This window comes from Euphorbia lathyris, chromosome 2 (assembly GCF_963576675.1).
Source record: "Euphorbia lathyris chromosome 2, ddEupLath1.1, whole genome shotgun sequence".
Lineage (NCBI taxonomy): Eukaryota > Viridiplantae > Streptophyta > Magnoliopsida > Malpighiales > Euphorbiaceae > Euphorbia > Euphorbia lathyris.
Genome location: NC_088911.1, coordinates 25,351,760 through 25,358,264, shown reverse-complemented (window position 1 = coordinate 25,358,264; position 6,505 = coordinate 25,351,760). Strand labels below are relative to the sequence as shown.

General features: G+C 31.3%; 1 long non-coding RNA gene across 4 annotated transcripts; it reads right to left on the bottom strand.

The window, feature by feature from the left end:
- Window positions 1-2,993: 2,993 nt before the first annotated feature.
- On the bottom strand, window positions 2,994-6,267 carry LOC136217415 (uncharacterized). Of its 4 annotated transcripts, none has more exons than XR_010683481.1 (11): window positions 6,016-6,267; window positions 5,691-5,746; window positions 5,568-5,616; window positions 4,740-5,014; window positions 4,569-4,647; window positions 4,443-4,468; window positions 4,185-4,272; window positions 3,941-4,079; window positions 3,805-3,858; window positions 3,617-3,668; window positions 2,994-3,396 (listed from the first exon to the last, which is right to left on the bottom strand). It is a non-coding gene; the product is annotated as an uncharacterized lncRNA (long non-coding RNA). The 4 variants fall into 4 exon arrangements; XR_010683480.1 differs by having other exon boundaries at window positions 4,740-4,809; window positions 6,016-6,240; XR_010683479.1 differs by having other exon boundaries at window positions 4,740-4,820; window positions 6,016-6,238.
- Window positions 6,268-6,505: the final 238 nt, after the last annotated feature.

Sequence of the window (6,505 nt, the reverse complement as noted above, 5' to 3'; positions counted from 1 at the left end):
TTTTCTCTTTGATCTTGTGTTGGTTAATTAGAGGCAATCTATTTTGGTTGCATCTCATAAGGGTTGATTCTAACTTAACCTCACCGTGTTATACTTCGTGCTTGGGAACTCGGAGAAGAATTGTGGGCGCTTCTTTAACAACGGTAGATTGTTCTTCAAAAGGTATTCCTTCTTATCCCTCTTTATATGAAATAACGATTAACGGATCCTATGGTTAAAAGGAAGTAGGCTAAAATTTTTATATTTCCGCTGCTATACCTTAGCCTTAATTTCCTTCATGAAATTCACCTCATTCAAACATCAAAGACTGATATTGTTGGAGTTGAAGTTCTTGGTGGTTTCTTTAAGGTTGGAGGAAAAAAAGGAAGGAAGATGAACAATATTTAAGGGAGGAAATCAGCAGCAATGTTTAGAGCTGTATAAATTTGAAGAACATATATTTAGAGTTTAAAGGATATCATCGTAGAAAAAAAAATGAGGGTTTTTTTTTAGGATTTTAGGCTTTTTATAATTACAATTATTTCAAGCGCCAAATGAGTTTGGTTTGAGGCACTTTTATTTTTCATTCATTTGTGGCAATTTAATTGAGGTTCCCACTATTTGGTTAATATTTTTTTTGGCAAATCCAAAATTCCCCCCAATATATTGTATTATATGTAGAGATTTTATGAATTCACCACTAATAAATCACTTTATGTGACAATTCTAAAATTCGTCACTAACAACTTAATATTTGAGGCGCAGTATTTGTCCACCACAAATGTATTATATTTAGTGACGAATTTCAATTCTCCACTAATTTTTTCCACTAAAAACCCCTTTTGTTGTGGTGTATATAAAGTCAGATTTTAAAAATTAATTAAAGCACAAGTATTTATTGACTAAACAATTAACTCACAAATCCTTTACTCCAAACTGTATAAACCATAATATTTATTTTTAACCGCGAGACTATGGTGTTGTTTGTTGTTTTGATCTGAAAAGCAGATTAAATACTGTTTGGTAACAAATAGAAAATAGCTGCCGATAACTGATTATGGATGAAACAGCTGATGTTTTGTATCAGCACCATTTTGCTGCTTTTTGTTAAAAGCAGCTGCTGATTCTCTTTATTTTACTGAAGTACCCCTTCTCCCTTCACGCAGCAAATTCTTTTTTTCTTTTTCTTTTTCTTTTACCACACATACATAATTCTGTAAATCCCTGGCATCTTTTCCAATTTTATAGTGATACCAAATGTAAGACTTTAGCATTGAACATGAGTTTTTCATCAAGGTAAGTAGATGATTATATATGGTCAATCATAAAAATAAATAAAATAATTATATATATATATATATATATATATATTCATAATAAAGTTTAACCATTTTAGGCAAAAAGCATAATTAAACTCGATAAAAAAGTTAAATAAAGTTTAACTCTCCTAGTCATAATAAAGTTTAACTCTCCTAGTCAAGAAATTCTTATTTTTATTTGTCCATATCAACAAGTCGAATCGCTCTAACGATGTATGCAGTCCAAACTCGATAAAAAAAAGTTAAATAAAGGCCTAATCCATAATAGAATCAATGATCAATGGCTTAATGTGGAAAAATAAATAATCAGGGACTTAATCCTTAAAAAAGTCAAAGTTCGAGAGCTTAATTATGTTTTTTTTGCTATTTTATAGCTATAAATTAAACCCCTCTCCCCCCCACCCCACCCCCGCCACACACACATATATATATATATATATATATATATATATTAATTAATTTAAAATATATCCATATTAGTCATTTTACGTATTAACAGCAATAGTTAATTGTAATTTTACCAAACACTAACAATCAAACAGCAAACAACAAACAACAACAGCAAACAGTAAACAGCAACAACAAACAGCTAACAGCAAACCACAACAGCTGAACCAAACAGGCCCTATGTTTGCAAATTGGGCAAACCAGTGGTGAAGCTCTTAGCCTAGTGGTTGAAAGCTTACATATGCATTGGGAGGTCATGGGTTCGAATCACATCCGAGTCTGGTGAGGATTTTTCTTTCTTCTTTAATGTAAGCACATTGTGCATAAATTTTAAAAAAAAAATTGGGCAAACCAAGTTTTTTTTTATATACTTGCCCTTTGGTGTTAAGAGAAAAGTTCTGAAATAAATTTGGGAGGGCTCATATTGTGTTATTTTTGTTGAGAGACAATGTTAGAAAAAGACAATATAGTGTTATTGTTATCGATTTTTTATTCCATTTTAGTTGACTATTCTGGTATTCTATATATGTTTACTATTAAATCCAGATAAAGGATTATAGTTATTTATATACATAATTTTTAACAATTGAGATCTAAATAATTATTGTAATTAAAATTTATTGAGAATTGAAAACCCTTTAAATCAAATATCCTTGTTAAAATGTATTCTATATTGGAGCCACCTTAAATCGGATGTCATAGGCCACCACCTAGGCCGGCTCCCCTAGAGCCGGCTTTAGATGTAAAAAGTGTAACACTACAAAAAACAATGTCTTTACCGACGGAATTTACTTGTCGTAGCGACGGTTTTACCTGTCCCTATAGTTTTTACCGACGGTTTCCAAAACCGTCACAAAAGCGTCATTACAGTAGACGTCGGTTTTTGTAAGGCGTCGGGGTAAGTTTCTTGTAGGGACAGCTAGTTTGAGGCGGTTTTGTGACGGTTTATTACGGTTTTTACGACAGTTTCTATGGGTTTTGCGACGGTTTTATGACTGACGGTTTTGGATGATTTTGCAGAATTTCAGCAGCTTCTATTTATATATTTTCAAATAAAAAAATTATTTTTTATATATAATATTTGAATAGTTTGTATAATAAGCAAAAATGAATAAAAATGTAATCAAATTAAAAACTTGAATAATAAATACACTGTTCCAATAATTGAAAATTTCATAACATTTCTTTATGAAGGTTTAGTTTTTTACAAATATGCCGGAAAAAAATACAATATTAATATAACGCAAATAACTCTAAAAGTTTAAATCTTTCCCTAAACTTGCTTCTCTGTTCAAAAACGGAAATGATGAAGTGTTAACTTTAACAGAGTCTAGAGCAATAGATATTCAATAACAATGACAAAAAAAAATGTGATAACTACTCTCCCATGAAGTCAATAGCAATCGTGCATTTGGTCCTCAATAATTCAATGCAGAGCGGCCATGTATTCAGATAACAGAATATGCCAACAATGTCAACCTCCCTGCAACCAACTCATCATCACTTGCACAATTTGTTCAACATCTGAATTGCTTAGTAAGAAACACAATTTTCACATTCTAATCAATCAGAAAAAACATAAATTAATTACGGCAGCAAAAAGGATTAGTATGTAAGTTACATCACCTGCCACTTTCTTCAGTTCCTCACCCTGCTCATCAATTTACATGAAAATTAATTAAGGAATTCAAATTTGTAATATTTCAATGTAATTTCATTAATTACATATTTGAGTTGTGCAAAAAAAAAAAATCTTAAGATGTCATAAAATTACTAGAACCGTGAATTAGCAAATCAACTATATAAACAGAAAACTAAAGTCACAATACCAAAAATCTTAAATACAGAGAAAATTGAGGGTCAGTACAAACCTTGGGTAATAGAGTATCATCCTCGTGGAGCATATATGCCAAATCCCATCACCTACATTTACCAATAAGAGTTCAATGAAATACACAAAGGAAGAAAGATTATCTCATATTCTTCTTCAATCGCAACCACTACTTAATTAATAAATGCATTCAAGTTATGAATCATAAATTTTCCAATTGCAAATTACCTGCCATCAAAAGACATTGCAATCTGTCTAATTGGAGATTTGGTTTAAGACAACCTGCAAAATCAAATATAGGCGAGTGTCATTGAGATCAATTTGCAAGTTTTGTATTTCTGGTAATGGTAAAATCTGTACAGACCTTGCAACAAGAACAGACAAACTATTTTGCAATTCCCAAACAAAGATCTTCCTTTTCTCTATTCCTTGTAACACCGACACACATAGATGATATGATTGATCAAACAATAAGAACAAAGAGCATTCCCACTAAGACAAACCTGCAAGAAAAAAATATCACAGATGCAATTTAATAACAATCTATAACTTCAAACTTAGACTACTAAGAATAATTAAATACTTCTTGGCTTTGTTGTCGGAATCACCTAGAATATTGTCAAAGAAAGCAAAATTAATGGGCAAATCTAACTTCAATCTATAACATTTCCACCCTCACAATCTGACCTTTCTTCACTGCAATTATAACATTAAACATTAAAATACCATATAACATTGGTACTGAAACAAACAAAGAAAGAAAAATAGATTTCAATAAACATAAAATATGCAAAATGCTTCATCACTTCCTCCCATTTTAGCCATTCAATAGCATGAATTTTCCATATGCAGCATCAATGACTCACCGAATCATGAAAAACAGGCCATGCACCTACACAATAAAATCAATATAAAAATCCATAACATGGAAGCAGATTTCATCTAAAATTAACACAGAAAATCAATTCAGGAACAAAAGATTAACCTCTAACCTGAATAAGTTATGGAGTGCAATGATGCTTCAGATGAGAGAGTACAGATATATCACCAACATCATATCATTTGTTTTTACTGCAAGTGAATAGAGATGGATCAAACACTTAAACAAGCATATAGTTCCAAAAAAAAAAAAACAAGCATATTTAGTATTATTGACTTGTTACCAGTAAAAGCCTTAATTCAGTACCAACTACATAAGCTGGTAGGCTTCGAATCTTCAACAAACAAAATCCACTGCACAAAAACTAACATATAGATAAACTTCAACTTAACTATACACAACATTTTGATTTGATTTTTATTAAGAAAATCTGAAATAAACAAACAAACTTACCCAAATGAGAAGTAAACATGACTAATTTCAATCAAACAGGTCAAAACTCCTTACTTTTTATCAATTAAAGGAGCCAACGCCTCTTCTTAAAAGGTTTTCTTCACTCTTCATGAACAAAGAGAGACGAGAAATGTTTTGGGTTTATGGATACAGATATGTTAATATGATAAAAGGCAGTCTTGAAAAATGAAACTATCACAAATTAATTTGCAAGAGGTAGACACAAATATATAAATGGTATTTTTAGATTACCTTCACATTAAGATATTAAAAGTGCCTTAGATTTCTTAGATAAAATGATAATGGTTACAAAAACCAAAGCTAAGAAAAATTTCAAATAAATTAGGGAATTGATTCAATATCTATAAATTAGGGAATGATTCTTCTTGTATTATTGCATATGCGTGACATAATTAGAACACTATAAGCCAAAACATAATTAGGCACTATAAGCCAGAACATAAAAACTCAAGGCCTAAATCCATCACCATTTTACATACTATTGGGGTCAACAGAAACAAGTAAAGAATTCTAATAGGAATGAAGATAACACTAACAGGCAGAAAAGCAGAAATCAACAGTACATAAATGATCGATAAGCAACTTTAATATACAAAAATTTCAAAATTAATCTCATAAAGCCAAATTTAGAGCTTACCATTGATTCCATAGAGCCAAATCTAGACCACCTACTTAACCATCCAAAACTGTACCAGAAAATTAATTAAGTTAAGGATTCAAAAGCTCAGAGATCCACATGGAGATTGGAGAAACAATTCACCTTTCAGGGACTCAACCTCCTCTTGTCGACCATGAAGGTTCATTGCCCCTATTTTCCTGAAATTATACAAACATAATAAGACTTTGGCTATTGGTTTCCTAAGTGCATATACTACCCCTGCTTCTAGTGAACCAAAAGCAAGAAATCCTCCAAATTTCAAAGCAAGTATTCATGATATCAGGCCTCTCTCACTCATAAAATTCCTATAATCGGTACCTATGAAAATTTAACTAAGGTACCATTCTTCATTATGCTGCCCAACTTTGAACACATACCTTTGATATGCAAAGGAATCGTAAAGGTGTAATCGTAAATTTCATAATACCTGGAGTGGCTGATCGACTTGGGAAAGAGATCAGAGGAGCGGTGATGGAGAACACTGAGAAGATCGGAGAGGCTTGTGACAAGAGAGACGGTACGATCTATCGGAACAAAAAACTTAAGAATTCCATTTAGGTTTTGCACAAATGCATGGGCCAAAATGAGTGAATAGTAATTGGGCCTTTTACATTGCTTAGTTAATCCATTTTCGTAAACAGAAAGAAACTTACAAAGTAAATGAACTAATTTGATAAAATTGAAGTAGATAAAAGTAAATAAGTAGATTTTTATAGTGACACTTTTTAAAAGTGCATTTATAGAAGTGTTGGTATATGGGTATTTTTTTATAGTGTAAGGAATGTTCATAAAAGTTGGACAATTTCTCATAAACATGAACCCAATCAATCACGGAAATTTCACAAGTCAACTTATTTCTCAAGCGATATTATATCAACATAATTTATTTAAATTTTTTTATTAACATATCAATACCT